Source organism: Podarcis gaigeae, assembly GCF_964106915.1.
Source record: "Podarcis gaigeae genome assembly, chromosome: 16".
In the NCBI taxonomy this organism is placed as follows: Eukaryota; Metazoa; Chordata; class Lepidosauria; order Squamata; family Lacertidae; genus Podarcis; species Podarcis gaigeae.
This window is the reverse complement of record NC_139693.1, coordinates 17,810,816-17,826,595: the sequence shown is the minus strand read 5'-3', so window position 1 is coordinate 17,826,595 and position 15,780 is coordinate 17,810,816. Positions and strand designations below refer to the sequence as shown.

The window sequence follows — 15,780 nt, the reverse complement described above, 5'->3', positions numbered from 1 at the left end:
CAACCTCATCCAGCAGTTTGCCCCTCCTGGCAGTTTTCAAAGACTTTGGAGGAGAGGGACTTGAACTTGTGTGTTTTGCCCCCGAGCCAGGAGAGGTTCTGCTTCAAACAGTTTTTGGGGAGCTCTCTGTATGTGTGTGTTTGGTTTCCATGGGGATGATGACAGGCCCAGCTGTCACTCAACCTGGGAGCAGGGTGTTTGCGCAGGAGGCGTGGGGGCCTGCTTCCTGAAGTGTTTCTTTAAAGTTGCTGACTCATGTGAAGGGCAAGTGTGTGTTTGTGTGTAGGTGAGCCAGAGAAGGAAGGAAAGATCTATAGCTTGATCATTACTTCCTGAGCCCCTTTTGACCATCTCTGGATGCTATCTCCAACCTGCTGGGTTTCTCTCCCGCTTTGAAAGGAGCAGGGAGGGGGAGACCAGCGTCAATACACAGCTTTCCTTCCCAAAATAATACCTCCCATTTCTGGGTGTTTTTTTTGTGGTGGTGATGTTTGTCAGGTCTTGTTCAGTTTAACCTCTATTCCTTTTCTTGCAATAGCTTCCCACTTCAGCAGCTTGAGAATCGTGCCTTTCATTTGAAAGAACCCAAGCAAGGTTTTAGCCCTCATGGATGCTGCTAGAATTCTGTTTCAAAAAACATATGAGCAGCACCTTCTGTGTTCTCTGAAGCCAAAGTAGGGATGCTAGCATTGGCAGAACGGGACAGAAGACATAATTCTTTGCTGGACCCCCTTCCTGTTATCAAACATGATACATGATGGAAGCTAAATAAATATACATAACTTGTAATTTGCTAAATCCAGCTTGTTATGCAGAGCAAGTTCATTATTTTGACTTTGCAGCTTTGCTCTCAGGTATCTGGAAAACACAACTTTACACACACACACACACACACACACACACACACACACACACACACACTGTTCTTGTCTGTTTGCTTGCAGTGTGTTCAGTGGCCTAGGGTGGGGGAAGAGGTTCACTCTGTGATATGTGAGAAGTGACACCTCCGCCTACGTGGGAATTGGCCATCTGTAAGGCAAGCCTGTTCCAGACCAGCAACCAAAGACCTGTAAATCCAGCGGGTGCTCAGCTCAGCTCCCTCCTCGTAGGTGCCATTGCGTGGCAGATAACGACAGTATTATATAACGCCGCAGCCTACCTTGGCATGCGCTTAGCCGGAGGCTTCTAAATCATTAATGCCGTTGCAATCTTTGCTGTTAAGTAGGTCAGAAATGAGAAGAGAATTTGGGAGGGCAGCGCGGAGACTTGGCAGGCAGGAACGTGAGCACAGTTGGCGAGTGAGCAAGGCTGCCTTCGCCACCTCTGATGCTGCCAGGGACAGGCTCGGGAGGTGGCAGTGGCGAGGGGGATGATAACAACGACGTCTGTAACCAAATCTGGAGCTGGGGATGGGTGCCTTCCAGCCTAAGGTGCTTGCTGGGACTGGCGTCAGGGGATGTGAACTAGGATTAGGTGTGATCTAGCACCTGAAGGTCAGAAGGTTGGCCTGGGAAGGGCAAATGTGTCTGCTCCAAGTGGGGAACGCACCCCAGGCCCCATCTATCTGATATGGCTGCTTCTGTACATGCAGGTCCTCTGTTGTTTACTAGGCTGAGGGTGCCGCCTGCTCATCCTAAACCCAAGCCCTGGGTGAAAGACATCCTTTTACGACCCAGTTTTCTTTTGCGATGGGAGGTTGGGGTGGGGGGCAGAACTAGATAGTGAACTTCAAACAACAACTTTGCTGTGTGTGCCAATTAGATCAGGTATTTCCTTTTGCAAAGGAAAGATCCCTGTTTGCCTCAGGCCTTGAGCTCTTCTTACGCTCTTTTCAGGAATGCAAAGTTGCTTGAGCTACGATCCAGGGAAGGTGGGTAGATAGCTCCTGTGTCCAGAAGATGGGCCAATTGCCTGTTCCAGACACAGGGTTGCACTACCTCTGAAGGAGCAGATATGTAGCTTGGGGGTACTCCTGGATTCATCTTTGTCTTTAGACTGTTGATTGGGAACGGACAACTGACAGCATATGACACCTCTGCAGAAATATCGGCCCATATGCTATGCGGCCAGGTTCAGGGTTTTTATAATGATATAGAAAGCCACAAACAGATTAAATCTGGGGTCCATTAAGGACTGCCTAAGTAAGCTCTTATATCCCAGCTTGATCACTGACTGAAGTGCTGTTAGTTGCCCCCCCATGTTTCAGGAACCCCACTAACTTCAACTAGAAATTGGGCATTGAGTGTCGCCAGCCCTATGCAGAGAAACACTCTCCTGCAGAGTTTGGACAGGCATCTTGGCTATTAACCTGCTTCAGGTGTCTCGAAGATGTGCTGTATACGCCACCCTGATATTTCACATGAGGGGCAATCCATACATAAAAACGTATGAACTGCACAGGTTGTCAACTTTTGGTGACCTGGGTCCAGGACTCTGACCTACAAGAAGAAGAAGAAGAAGAAGAAGAAGAAGAAGAAGAGGAGGAGGAGGAGGAGGAGGAGGAGGAGGAGGAGGAGGAGGAGGAGGAGGAGGAGTTTGGATTTGATATCCCACCTTTCACTCCCCTTCAGGAGTCTCAAAGCGGCTAACATTCTCCTTTCCCTTCCTCCCGCACAACAAACACTCTGTGAGGTGAGTGGGGCTGAGAGACTTCAAAGAAGTGTGACTGGCCTAAGGTCACCCAGCAGCTGCATGTGGAGGAGCAGAGACGCGAACCCGGTTCTCCAGATTACGAGACTACCGCTCTTAACCACTACACCACACACAACAAAACATGATTTGGTTCATTTTAACTTTTGACCAGGTTGCTGAAGTCTTTATTGACAAGTCCTTTCTGCCTGTGCCAGCAAGTGACCAGATGCTTCGTACAGGATTGAGCTCCTATGCTTTTTTAATTGTGATACAGAAAAGGGGATTTTGGCTCCCCACCCCCGCATGCAGTATTACAACAAGGCTCTTAAATCTATCAATAACGCCCTGACCACTAATGTTTGTGGCCAATCTGACGGGTGTTCGTTCTCTTCAACCCACCCGCAAAGCGCATACACACAAACATTGTTTTTACCTCTTGCCCTTCCAACATTCATCCATCTGTTGGTTTCACTTCTGTCTCTCCCTGTGCAAGAAGGAAGTTGATCAGTGAGACTGAAACTCAGTGGTTCTAACAGTCACATTGCTCTGTGGATTGGCAGGCCTAGGGTGAGCCTGGGTGCTCTTACAACACACACACACACACACACACACACACACGAAAACACGGTGGCGGCTGCTGTATCCTGTTCATGTTATTATGATTGTTGCAACTACCTCTGCCCCTCCTGATCTGACATCCCCTCCAAATAGGGCCACACTTGTCCCACCCCACACCCCTTTTAGAAAAGATTGCTGACTGAACCTTTCTGCGCCATTGCACATTGTGGAAGGCTCTCCACCGCTTGTGGATTGCTACATTCGTGCTTTTCTATAATTTCTTCTTCTATGGCATGGGTAGGCAAACTAAGGCCTGGAGGCCAGATCCGGCCCAATCGCCTTCTAAATCTAGCCCGCAGACAGTCTGGGAATCAGTGTGTTTTTACATGAGTAGAATGTGCCCTTTTATTTAAAATGCATCTCTGGGTTATTTGTGGGGCATAGGAATTCGTTCATTTCCCCCCCCCAAAAAATATAGTCCAGCCCCCCACGAGGTCTGAGGGACAGTGGACTGCCCCCTGCTGAAAAGCTTTGCTGGACTTGAAAACGAAAAGGGTGTCTTATTAAGAACATAAGATGAGCCTCCGTAGTTGGGCTAAGGACCCGCCTAGTCCAGTGTCCTGTTCACACACTAGCCAACCAGATGCCCCAATGCGAAACCCACAAGCGGGACCTGAGCACAACAGCATTTCCCACCCCCCACCCCACCCCAGTGGTTTCCAGCAACTGGTATTCAGAAGCATTTCTCCCTCCAACTGCTGAGGCAGAGCATAGCCATCATGACTCATAGTCATTGATAGCCTTCTCCTCCATGACTTTGTCAAATCCGTTTTTTTAAAGCCATCCAAGTTGGTGGCCATCATTGCCTCCTGTGGGAGAGAGTTCCATAGTTTAGCTGTGCGCTGCATGAAAAGCACATTCTTTTGTCTTTTATTAAGACAAACCTAACCCTAACCACACTTGGACAGTTCTGTTCACCACATTTCAAAAAGGGATGTTGTGAAGCCAGAAAAAGATGCAAAAAAAAAAAAAAAGGCATCCTAAATTATAAAGGGGTTGGACTGAATACGCTATGAGGAAATATGATAATTTTGGGGGTTATTTAGTTTTTTAAAAGGGTAAGTAAGTAGGAGGGGGCATGATAGAAGTTTTTCTTATTTAACAAGATTTGTATAGTGCTTAATCAACATAAAAACTCTTACGTGGTTTACATATTATGCCATGGTGTGGAGAAAGTGGATAGCCATTTTCCTTATAATTCAAGAACCTGGACAAGTGGGGTGAGGGGCTTATCCAGTGAAATATGGTTTGCAGTAGATTTAGAACTGACTGCGGGAACCACACGGAACATGAATTTATGGAATTCAGGGTCAAAAGGTTGTAGTAGCTTAGATATGGTGGCCATATGAGAAGATACAGCAGTCCCGGGGGGGGGGGGGCGCATTTTATGAAATGGGACTTATGATCGGTCAGAAACTAGACTTAGATTCCAGGATGGCATTGTCATCCGCAAATCAGAATATCGCGAATAAGACTCTTACTTTCAGCAGCAAAAGTGGGAGGATTTATTAAAAAAAAAAAAAGTCGGAGGATTTAGGAGACAACTTGCTGTCGGAATGGTTCCAACAAACTCGGGCAGTTCCAATGATGGAAAAACTGATGCAAAAGGTGAAATACAGGAGCAATCTTTAGAAGACAGAAGGAGAGTTTCAAGCGGCATGGGATCTCTTTATTAAATACATGGCAGAAAAGGAACATCACTGGCCACGTGTGGCCTTCTGTGAAGTGACATAAGATGACACTGTAGACAGAGAGAGAGAATTCCAGTCATAAGTAAAGGTAAAGGGACCCCTGACCATTAGGTCCAGTCGTGGCCGACTCTGGGGTTGCGGCGCTCATCTCGCTTTATTGGCCGAGGGAGCCGGTGTACAGCTTCTGGGTCATGTGGCCAGCATGACTAAGCCGCTTCTGGCGAACCAGAGCAGCGCACAGAAACACCGTTTACCTTCCCACCGGAGTGGTACCTATTTATCTACTTGCACTTTGATGTGCTTTCAAACTGCTAGGTTGGCAGGAGCAGGGACCGAGCAATGGGAGCTCACCCCCTCGCAGGGATTCGAACCACCGACCTTCTGATCAACAAGCCCTAGGCTCTGTGGTTTAACCCACAGCGCCAAAGTAGAGTAAATGTTGTACAGTACAGTAGACTCGCAACTCACATGTAATTTACTTATGTGATTGCAGCTTTGCGCAGGTGGCAAGAAAATAAATAAATGGAGGTGGGGGAGTCAGAAGGGGCAATCTGAGACCTCTTATGACCATCCCAGAGCTCTGGATAGGTAGGGATGGTTGTGCAGGCAACAGTTCTGGGAACCTCCTAACTTTATGTGATTCTACCTTTTCGTGTGAACCCTTGCGTAAGTTGCAGGTCCACTATGCATCAGAGATCTAACCGATGCTCATAACTGTATGCTGCATGTATGTTTATGATGCTATACTTTGTTTTGTTTTTGTCGCAAAAGCAACTAAAATTTATTTTTTAAAAATGGACTAGTAACTTTCAGGAAAGAGAAATGTGGTCCATCTGGTGGTGGTAGCATGATGGGTTTTAGCAGCCTTTGCCCACCAGATATTTTGGCCTACAATACTGTATCTGTCACCTCCAGTGAGCACAGCTGTCTTCCCATTGGTCCCTAGCTGACTGGGGCTGATGGGAGTTGTAGGCTGTCACATCTTGAGGGGAGCCAGGTTGGCGAAGGCTGAGCTGTAGGACCCTCCATATCCACAGGCTGTTTGTCACTGAGTGCCAGATGCTGGGGAGAGCTGTTGCCTTAATGCCATTCTTGTGGGCTTCCAGGAGGCATGTGTTTGGTGGCTGTCACTGAGGAGAACAGGGTGAGGGACTAGATGGGCCTGCCTTGGTCTCATCCTAAGGAAAGAATAGCAAACTTTTGGAAAGGTGTCCCCTTTCTTTGTCCCTTGTATTTTTGCCAGCTTTGAATAAACATTAGAGACCATGTCCTGGATCCAAAGAATTGTGAAAAACAATTTGTTGAATCCAGAAGGACTTTGGGCTTACTTTATTTGAGTGCTTTTGCTGTGTCACATAGCAAGCTGCATTTGAACCTGAGGGAGGTTGTTATAATAGTATTGTGGAGTCCAGGGGTGTGTTCCAGTTAGCCTTTCCTTCCCTTGGGCTACCACAAGCCAGTGTGGTGTAGCGTTGAAACTGATGGGCTAGAAACCTAGGCTGAAATCTTAACAACCATGGAAGCTAACTGAATGACTTTGGGTAGCCAGTTATATACCTCAGCCTTAACCTACCTCACAGGGTTGTTGTGAGGATAAAACTGAGTGGAAGCAGGGCGGGGAGAGAAGCCGTAAGCTCCTTGGAGGAAAGTTTGAATAGCAATGTAATCAATACCATAAGTATTATTTGAACCCTGACGGTATATTTACAGAAATGAAATGGTTATCAAATTAGACTCATTTTTCTGTTTAGACTACTGGCTCTGAACAAAATTGCCTTTGGCTTGTAGCATCTGGCATGTTGAATGGGGAGGGAGAGGCCTACTCTTCGGAAGGACTGAGTCTGCTCCACATTTGATTAAACCCTAAGAAGGGAGAGCGGGATGTTGAAATTGTCCATCAACAGTTGTGGTTTTTTTTTAATGGATGTTTATATTTTTTGTGCCACACACACTCACTTGTAAACTATTTTGGCTCGTTATGTGGCATATAAATAAATTATCATCATAATGAACACCTCCCGGACAGCAGACTGAGGGCCTGCATACAGCTCACCTGATCACTCTTTCTCCATACCATGTGATGGGTCTCTGTTTAAACAAGAGCACTTATTTCTGAGGCTGCGTAGACACACTGTACCTTAAGAGCGCATAATTTTTTGAGGGAAAGAATGCAATTCGAATGTGCTCCAAAGGTACATTGTGTATGTACACAGCCTAAATCTGCAGCAGTGCGTGATAAATTAGCCTGTGCATATTTTATGCAAATCTGTTGTGTTTGTTGGTGATGCGTGACTGGCCAAGTTAGTCCAGCATGGAAAGATGGGGATGCTGAGGAGTGGTGGTGGTGCAAGCTGCTGTCGCGGCTGTGTCGCTTTAATTCACCTCCCTGCCACCCGTTGCCAACCCTCTTCTATCCTCCACGAAGGGAACAGCTGACCTGGTGTGACCTTGGTTAGCTTGAGTGCATTAGGCTGTGTGTGTGCACGCGTGTGTCTGTTGTTTTTTTTTGGGGGGAGGGAGAGCATACTTGTATGGTTTGCTGTTAAATCAAGCCTTTTCATTGGAACTGCTTGCTGCGAAAGGCAACCGTCTTCTTCCCCCCAAGTTGTAAATAAAAAATAAAATAAAAGCCGAACGTGTCACATAAACAAGACGCACAAAAGGCCAGGCGGGGTTAATTCTTTGCCACCTTCTGTTTGACAAGTAAGATTAGGGCTGGCACTTCACCCTGGCCATGCCTTATCGATTAGCGCTAAGGAGATTACTTGGTTGTTCCAGAAGGGCCGGGAAAACTTTTGCAGCTCCTGTTGTCTGTAGGAATTGGGTGCCTCACGCTCCAGGCTCTGATGCAGGCTGATGGCAAAGGCATTTTCCATTGCTAATGCTTTTTCTTCTTCTTTTTTTGGTAATTACACACACACACACACACACACACACACACACACAGTTCTGCTCAATGCCAGATGGAAGGGGAACAAGGCAACAAAGGGTCTTCGGGTACCTGAAAGGCCAACTGATTTACTGTGCCAAGAGCCTTTGCTGACAAGAGCCCACCCACTTGTGCCAGCTGCTCCCCTGGTCAAATTGAGCAGAAGCATGCCATTGACACCTTGTGGCATGCTCTACTCAGGCTGGGCCACAGTCTGGAGCCACTCAAGGCCAGTGTTCCACCCACAAAGAACAGGCTTCAAAGGGAATCATCCCTTTGGAGATGGACTGAGGGTGAAGGACCAGTTCCTGGCCTGTATTTTTAGGTATGGACCGATTCCTCTTTTGAGAAGGGACAGACGGAGAAGGGACTGCAGACTGGTTCAAGTAAGGGCTGGCTAGCCCATGGGCCTTACAGAGGAGAACCACAGACCCCAAGAGGATGAGTGTCTTCACGCAGCCTTCACCAACCTGGTGCCCCCTAGCAGTTTTGAACTATAACTCTCATTGGCCTGAGGAGAGGTTTCTTGTGCTTTTAACCCCTTTTTAGTAGGAGGGAAAGTTCCACCCGAGTTGTTAGCTTCTGGTTTTTCTGCAATTTAGCTCAAGCATCCAGAGCTGCCCATTCATTTTGCTAGCCCTGCTCCTATGCCGGGGTTGGGGAACTTTTATTTCAGCCCTAGGGCCACATTCTCTTCTGGGCAACCTTCCAAGGGCCCCAGTGTGACAAAACTGGTCGTGCTCCCCTAAATCTGCCTCTGCTAGCAAGCTAGTTTTTGCCCACATCTGCAGGCCCCTCCTTATCTTCCATCCAAGGAAGCAAGAGGCATTATCCAGAGTTCAGGGGCATGATGCAACAAGGAAAAAAACACCTGAGGAGGGGGTGAATCAGGTCCGGTGAGGGGTGTAGCATGGGGAAAATTGTGAGGGCCAGATAAGGATACCTGGGAGGGGGCACATTTGCCTCCCAAGTCTGTGGTTCCCCACTTCTGTCTTGTGCCGTTCCAGACAGCCACTCCCCAAAATTAAGTGGGAGAAACTTGTTCTTATTACTTCACCTCCATGCCACGAGAAAGCCTCACCGATAGTCAGTGTGGTGTAGTGGTTAGAGTTTCAGACTATGATCTGAGAGACCAGGGTTCAAATACCCATTTGGCTGTGAAGCTCACTGGATGTGATTTGGGGCCAGTCACGGCCTCTCTGCCTAACCTACTTCACAGGGTTGGTGTGGGGATTAACTGAGGAGAGGGAGAACAATGTGTGCCACCTCGAACTCCATGGTGAAAAGCTGGGATATAAGTGCAATAAATAAAGAAATAAATGGTCTCTCCACATCTGCCTGTTGTTACTACCACAGGAACTGAGGCAAAAGAGTAAAAGTTGGCAACCTTTTCAGTGTCTCTGGGCTTCTTTTGCTTTGCACAGAAAAGGAAAGGCGGGGGTGGAGTTTGGGAGAAGGGAGGAATCTCTTTTCCCCTCCTGGTTGGGTATATAAGAGATTGTTGACCTGTTTTATTTCATATATTGTAACTCTGATGTTAATCTCGGCCTAAGCCACCCTGAGAACTTGGTTATTTGGCATACAGATGCCTGAAATAAAAATAAGAAATAAGAAATTTGTGCTTCCTTGGGTCAAGGGGGTGGTGAGAAGCTCCCAGGGAGCAGGACACAGGCATGGTCAGGATCTGAGGGAATTCATGTTCCCAGGCTTTTGGCCATTAGTGGCTACTGGGAAATTCTCTCTGCCCCCTCCCTTCCACCCCACCCTCATGGTCTGTCAGATACCATTACTGATGCTATCTGAGGTTTCCATCTCAGGAGACTGCCAGCCCACAACTTTAACGTTTCAGCTCCAAAACCTTGAAAATAAAGCGAATGAGGACTGCTGATTTTGATTCTGGAAATATTGACCTCCCTGAGCAGAACCAGTGTAGGGGAAAGAAGTGGCCCAGTCCAAATTGGCAGCCTTGGTTTTCAGACCCCAGAGAAGCCCACTGGAATGTGATTTTACTGGTCAGACGGCTAACATACTAGCAAGGAGGCAACCATCACAATTCCAGCATCTGCCATTGGGCTAATTGCATTTTGAAAGGCATACACTTGGGCAAAGTAGGAAACAAGAACAAAACCATCCGATTAGGGGTGATTTGAGGGTTTTGGTTTTTGACATTTATATCCTTTCTTCCTAGCGGTGCCGGGTGGCCTGTGTAATTCTCCCCCTCCCCATTTTATCCTCACAAACACCTTCTGAGGTAGGTTAGGCTGAGAGATTAATACTGGCCCATGGGTCACCCAGCAAGATTTGGGGCTGAGCTGGGAACTGAACTCTGGTCTCTAAAGTCCTGGCTCCACACTTTAACCCCTAACCCACGCTGGTTCAGCACTCCAGACTGATCCAGTCCTGATCCTGATAGGAGTTGCCCATTGACCTCTGCATGTACTTGATTGGCTATAGTTCAGCATGGTGTGGGGGGTGCTTCCCCTTTTCCCTTGACAGATCTGATTTCTGAATCTGCCAGGTTTCTGTGATTCACATTTATGATCATTTTAAACCTGCAAGAATCTGGCCTGCATAAATCCCACTCCTAATGTGACTTTTTGCACCATTTCCACTTTTGTGTGAGAGAAATCCAGTGGTGATTTGAGAGCAAAACCCTACTGATTTTCTCCTCCTCCATATCTCAGGGTTGCCATATGTCTGGGAAAACCTGGACATGCCCTCTTTCTTGGACCCAAAGTGCCCATCTGAACAGATTTTTACATTTTAAAGGAAATGTCTGGGTTTTTCAGGCTTGGGTGACTCAGGCTTGGGCTGGCAGCAGCTTGAGCTGTCCTCTTTTTTGCTCTTCAAGATATGGCAACCCTACCATATCTTATCCTCACAACAACCCTGTGAGGTAAGTCAAGCTCAGAGGCAGTGACTGTTCCCAGGTCACCCAGCAAGCTGCATGGCTGAATTGGGACCAGGTCCTAGTCCAATACTCTAACCACTATACCATGCTGGCTCTCCAGGTTGTTCCTAAAGCTATCTTCATGACTTTCAAGAAAACTGAGGGAGTAAGGTAAAGGAGGGGCGGTGAAGTTAGAGAAATGTATGGGCACACTTTATATAAATATATATTTTCCTTCATGTTGTAATTTATATCCTTGTTTTAGTGCCCTTACCGTAAACGCTAGCATCTTTTCCGTCTGTAATGAGATTTGTGGCATGCAGAGTACTGGGAAAACTATTTCTTTCTTTCTTTTTAATTTAATAAAGGTTTTTGGTTTTGTGTAATGTACATTCTGCTGTTCAGAAATCAATAGGAGGGAGCAAAAAATAAATATACACATGGAAATGAACCCAGCGCTTCAAATGTGGGCATCTTAAGTTCATGATGGTTTTAAGACCGGGCGGTGGGGGGGGGGCGGGCGGGGGGGAGGGGTATGTGGAAGGTATTTGAGACTGGATGCATTTGAAATGCAAATTGCTCAACCAAGTCATTTTTGTTAATGTTCTCCCTGCAAGGTCAGGATTGAAAGCATTGATATTTTAATTTCTTGTACAATGGGGATGGTAGAACATCTGGACTAATTTCATTCATTTTAATAACTTGTATGGCGCTTAATATAACAAAATCTCTTTAAGTGGTTCACAACCATAAAACCACAAGCAGAAAGTCATTGGAAAAACTGAAATTAAGCCTTCAGCCTGTAACAGCCCTTAGAAGAAAACACGCAAGTGACCCATGCTCAAACCTTAAACAGTGGTTAATCTTAACCACTGTCTGCTGTAACAAGCTGATGTTTGAAGTTGGACTCCAAACTTCCATAATAACCCCCAACCATTGGCCATGCTGGCTGCTGGGAGCTGGAGTCCAGCAACATTTGGAGAACCAGAGGTTTCCCACCCCTGGAGGCAGCTGGAGAGCTCTTCCTGCTCCAAGGAAATGAGTGAGATGCAAATCATAGGTATGCCAGAAGCACTGAGATAACAGAAATCTCTAGGCCCATTGGCTCCAGAATTGTCTGATTGGCAGCTTGTGGGTGGGGATTTTCCCAGCAGGACCACCCAAGCTCCTTTAATGTAGGGATATGGAACTTTCTCAGCCCAAAGGCCACATGCCAAAATAGCCACATACAGGTCAGAGGCTTCTGCACCCACATATGTCTTTCCATCCTCCAGTGGCACCCTTTCAGGGCCGATGTGATGCGTTTGATGCAGCCAGTCCCAAAGGCCTCACCGCTACTTTTTGTTTTAACTTACAATTTCAGCATAGTCTTCAAGGGCAGTCCCACATTGGATACGTTGCAGTAGACAAAGCATGTTTCCAAGCATGGATACTGTGGGAGGCTATCTTCATCTGGGATAGCCCATAGTTGGCACACCAACCTAAGCTGCTGAAAGGTGCTTTGTGCCAACAAGGCTACCGGGGTCTGTCGAAAGAGTCTTAATAGCATGCACAAGGGCAAGTCTGGATGGAACACCATCTAGAACATGCTGCACAGCTGTTTCCTAAATCAGACAAAGCAGCTGCCCACAGCATCTCCATCTTATCATGGCTGAGTTTCACCTTATTGGCTGAGCATTGGTTCATAATTTCCACCAGCATTCCCCGAATTTGATGAAAAAGGGAACTAAGAGATGGGTGTCTTCAGTATACATGGGTGGAGTATACAGCATTCAGTATACAGCATTCAGCGGAGGAGGACAACACTGATCTATGTGATACAGCCTAGCATAAATGTCATGAAGCAGAGCAATAATTCGCAAAGTACCACCACCTGGAATTTGCCAGTGAGGGATGAATAGAAATGCCAAAACACAATGTCCCTGATCCCACATCCAGTAGCCACCCCAAGAGGATTCCTTGATGGTCGTTGTCTCTCCCCCCGCCCAGCTTCCATAGCCTCCTATTTTAGATGATGGCACAGGTTAGTTAAGAAAAAACAATGCATGTGGTGTGTTTGGCTGGAATTGCAGCAGGTGTGTTGTTTAAGTGCAGCCCCCCACCTTTCGTTTTCTGAGTGTACCTGGAGAAAGTGCATCCTTTTTTGTAATTTCCCTCTTTCATGACACTAGAACTGGTGGACGTCCAATGAAGCTGAAGGGTGGAAGATGAAGTACAGATAAAAGAAAGAACTTCACTCAGCACATAGTTAAACTTTGGAACTTCTGCAGGAGGTGGTGATGGCCACCAACTTGAGTGGCTATTATTAATAGATTGTTATTAATAGATTATTAATTAATTAATTAATTAATTAATATTAATGGTTCTATTAATAGAGGACTGGGTTCATTCATTGAGGAGGCGCTTCTGAATATTAGTTGCTGGAAGCCCCGCAAGCGGAGAGTGCGCTTGTGTCTGGGTCCCTGTTTCCCACTGAGGCATCTCAGGGGCCCCTGTGGGAACAGGATGCTAGATGGGCCCTTGGCCTGATCCAGCAGGGCACGACTGATGTTGCGACGGGTTTTTCTGTGCGCTGGAATCGAAACCTTCCGGCCAGGATCCGTCTCTCCTGAGGGGGCCCACGAGTCCGCCTCTCCCACCAAAATGTCAAGATCCCTTTCGGGGAGCCCGTCCTGCCAAAGCCAGAGGGCGGCCAAATTTCCACCCGGCTCATGCACACGCGCGCGCCTCCCCCCTCCTCCTCTCGGCCACAAAGGAAGCGAGAGAGCCCCGGCTGGCTTCGGGCAGCTGCTCCAGCCCCCCCCCCCCCACGTCCTGCCCGCGTGCGCTCCTCGCCTCTCGCTCTGCGGCGCTGCAGCTGTCGCTGCCCTTTAGCCAGCCCGGGCCGGGCCATCATCCCGGGACAGGGTCTGGGCCAAGGAAGGAGAGAGAGGCGAGGCTGGCCTTGGAGGGGGGCGAGAGCCGAGCGCGCCTGAGCCTTGCCCGAGCTGCTCCCGCAATAGCCTCTCGGACCCGATCCAGGACCGTCGAGGCGCAGACGTGGAAAGAAAGGCCGCCGCCGCCCGCGCGTCTCCGCCCCGCGCCGTGAGTCCCGCTGCGCTTCAGTCTTTCCACTGGAGAGCTAAAATTAGCCGCTCCTCCGCAGGGCCGGGAGGGAGGGAGGGATCCGGCGGGCTTGGCTGGAACCGCGGACCGCAGAGGTAGCCTCCCGCCCGCCCCCCTTTCCAGGCGAGGGGTAGCGTTGGGGGGAAGTTCAGCCGGGACCCCAAGCCCCCCTCTTGGCCCGGCTCTTGGACGCGCGCTCAAACCATTGTGCGCGTTTTCCTGTCCGGGGGCTTCAGATCCCCTCTTTCCGACGGGTTTCTTTCTTTATTTTTGGATCTTTTTTATTTTTGGCAATTCCCAAAATAGAGCCTGCCGAGGCGTGTGCTGCTTGTGGGGGAGGGCGCGTTTTCCTGCTGGCTGCGTGGCGGTTTGGAGACGGCTCTTTAAGGTGGTGCGAGGCCGGAGAGAACTCGAGGCCGAGTTTCTTTCCGCAACTTTTTTGTTTTGTTTCTGCCTGGGGAGGTTTTTCTGTTGCTTCTAGGCCGAGCTGGTGGGGGGTCGCGCACCCATCGTGGGTTTTTCAGGGCGAAGGTTGATCTGGGTTTTGCTGGAGGGGCTCTGTGTGACTGCCGGGTTTCTGACTCGCAGGCTGCTCACTTCCAAACGACCTGTTTATTCAGCGTTTCCCCTTATTTGTTTGCCCAGAGTTTACAGGGAGGGTATAAGAAGCAGGCTGCATATTGCATATTCATTCTGGTTTGTTTGTGGGGAGGTTATACAGTGTCAAGCAAACTTCAACCCAACACTTTCCAGTGCATTTTGCCGGTATGCAATTGAATCCTACTGGCAATGCAACAGTGGTATGAAATTGCCTCCAGTTGAGCACCCATCCTAAATTGTACTGCTGAAATGAAGACATTGGGGTAACCAGGAGTGGGTTTTGATATAGAAGGACTGTAAGCTCATCTCAGTTATTGTACACAAAACAAATTGCAGGGCTCAATATTCTATTACCATTACCATTATTATATTTGTAAGAGCACATCAAATTTCCTAAAGCACTGTACATCCTTTAAAAACGTGAGACAGCCCCTCTCCTCAGGCTCACAATCCAATGGACATGATACGAAAGGAAAAAGGAATGCGGAGGGAAGAGGAAATCTTAAGTGTATGTTGTATTTTTGGGTTTGTGGACCAGGGTGGTGGATCTCACATTTATAATATATCCCCCCAAAACTGAAGTTTGCCTATCCTCATGTAGAGCTCTAAAATACTTTAATCAGAACTTTTATGTTATTGTTTTCAACAAAGAACCGAACACTGAGATTAGAGCCATGCTGGGTAATGGCAACCCCAGTGGGTCTCCAGCACCATTCAACATATGTACGTATGTCTCTTGCCACTTGGACCTGCTCTGCTTGAAGTTTTTCAGGTTGGAAGTAGAGAAGCAGTGACTAAGGCAGAGCCCAGAACTGGGAGGCTAGTGTCTAGTTCACTGGGCAGTCCTGACTTTCTTCATTGGTCATCCTTTTCTTAACAAAACCTTCTGTAGCTTCTCCGCTGAATCCATCCAGATTTGTCCATGCCCTTTTATTTAACTGAGATGCCTGGAGCTGAACATGGAACGCTAAATGCCTTTGGAAAAGAGAGAGTATTTTTCGGTTATGCCTGATGCTTTGCAATGGAATTGAATTGAAGAAAAAATCAGCAGCATAGAGTGACTGATGTGAGCATATTCTAACTAATAGACTTAAACCATTGCTCAGTAGAAGAGCACCTGCAAAGGTCCCAGATTCAGTCGCTGGCAGCATCTGAAGGGATGGAATAGCTGATGATGCATCAGAAAGACCCTTTCTCAGCTGGAGACCTTGGAGACATGCTGCCAGTCAAAGGAGAGCAGCCTTTTCCAACCCTGGGGCCTTCCAGATGTTGGGAACTTCAGCTACCATCTCATCGGGTCCAGTCGACACTGGGTG

The 15,780-nt window shown here is 47.8% G+C and overlaps 1 protein-coding gene across 6 annotated transcripts in view; it reads left to right on the top strand.

The window, feature by feature from the left end:
* Positions 1-15,780, top strand: part of MEF2D (myocyte enhancer factor 2D) — a 138,494-nt gene that overhangs the window by 39,093 nt on the left and 83,621 nt on the right. For 2 of the 6 annotated variants that reach the window (XM_083717375.1, XM_083717373.1), the window contains exon 1: positions 13,620-13,843. The exons of 3 other annotated variants lie outside the window; for them this stretch is intronic. The gene's annotated coding sequence lies outside the window, so the exon portion shown is untranslated. Of the gene's footprint in view, positions 1-13,604; positions 13,844-15,780 lie in introns of those variants that run through there. One more of the 6 variants, XM_083717377.1, reaches the window with a different exon arrangement.